Source organism: Austrofundulus limnaeus, unplaced genomic scaffold, assembly GCF_001266775.1.
Source record: "Austrofundulus limnaeus strain Quisiro unplaced genomic scaffold, Austrofundulus_limnaeus-1.0 Scaffold210, whole genome shotgun sequence".
NCBI classification, from domain to species: Eukaryota; Metazoa; Chordata; class Actinopteri; order Cyprinodontiformes; family Rivulidae; genus Austrofundulus; species Austrofundulus limnaeus.
This window is the reverse complement of record NW_013952612.1, coordinates 598,807-600,162: the sequence shown is the minus strand read 5'-3', so window position 1 is coordinate 600,162 and position 1,356 is coordinate 598,807. Positions and strand designations below refer to the sequence as shown.

The window sequence follows — 1,356 nt, the reverse complement described above, 5'->3', positions numbered from 1 at the left end:
CGCCTCCAGATTGCGCAATCGTTTCAACCCCTCTCTCCACTTGGATTGCGCAATCCCTCCTGCATGTTATGTAGTGAGAGCAGAAAATGTCTCTATATGTRGCCAGTAAAATGTTTCTGATTTTTATTATATACACCTGARCTTACACAGTTTAGCTGATGTTTATTCTATAAATATGTATTTGTGTAACGRGTTCTGTGAGCTGAAGCYGCTGAGAAAAGACACGAAGYGAGGCAAATCTTTTTCAGACTCAAGGAACAGCAAAAAAAAATTTCTCTGAGCTCGAGCTGCAGCAGAGGYTAGCTGCAGAATAAGATCAATGATTTACAGGTAGCAAGCCAAGTGCAGTGTTTTTGATAACTGTTTTTGTAAAGTTTCAGTTTATAAAGTTAAAAAAGTAAAGTACAGCAGGGATCCATTTGTTTTCTCTCTTTTGAACCTGACTTTAAGAATGGAGTCCATCTTTCTTTAACATAAGCAGCAGTAGGCTTCACTGTTTGGCYAAGGCTTTAACCAAACCTTAAACTCGTCCCTTTCAAGCCAAGAGTTGTTAAGTTTGCATTTCCTCATGTTAGCAACAGCACGCCGTCTTCTTCTTCTGTTGTTGTTATTGTCGTTGTCGTCTTCTTTTTATTCCTGCCCATGAATCATCATGCAAACTGATTGGCTGTCATTTGTTGCATGTTTGTCACGTAGCTCACGTTTAAATACGGAAGCATTTTATTGAGCACTTGAGGCAGAATTGCGAGGGTGCACGAAATTAAGACCGCTTAAAAAAATTTAAGACTTAAACACAATAATTCAGCAAATTTGAGACTTTCTAGGCCTAAAATCTAGATTTTTCAAAAATTAGACTTCTTAAGACCCCGCAGAAACCCTGGAGCTACTATAGTAATTATTATGTTATGTCATACTGAAATTATTGTAAAACAGTATAACCTTATTTCTTTATTGCATCTTCAGATCGATATTTTAGGCAATAACAAATTGCCTGAAATTAGTTATTTCATTGCCTTTTTGTTGTATTTTTGATGATAAACAGAWATTTGTTTGTCTCTTAGTGAATAAAATGGTGTTTGTTGACTTGGACCAGTTCTGATCCACAGAACATGAAGCAACAACACAAGTGATGTCTGAGTGAATATAAAGTTGCATTTCTCCATGTTGTCTGTGTTTCAGTGTTCCCCGCAGATGTTCAGCAGASTCTGCTGATTAGAGTCCATGCTCCTGAGGGAGGAAGGCCCAATATGGACCAGCAGGACCCACAGACCCTCCACATAAAGGAGGAACAGGAGGAACTCTGGACCAGATTGGAGGGAGAGCAGCTCAGTGTGAAGGAGGAGACTGATGCTACAC

General features: G+C 39.0%; 1 protein-coding gene across 1 annotated transcript in view; it reads left to right on the top strand.

Moving 5' to 3' along the window:
* Nucleotides 1-1,356, top strand: part of LOC106525047 (gastrula zinc finger protein XlCGF52.1) — a 33,283-nt gene that overhangs the window by 582 nt on the left and 31,345 nt on the right. The gene's annotated exons all lie outside the window — the stretch shown is intronic.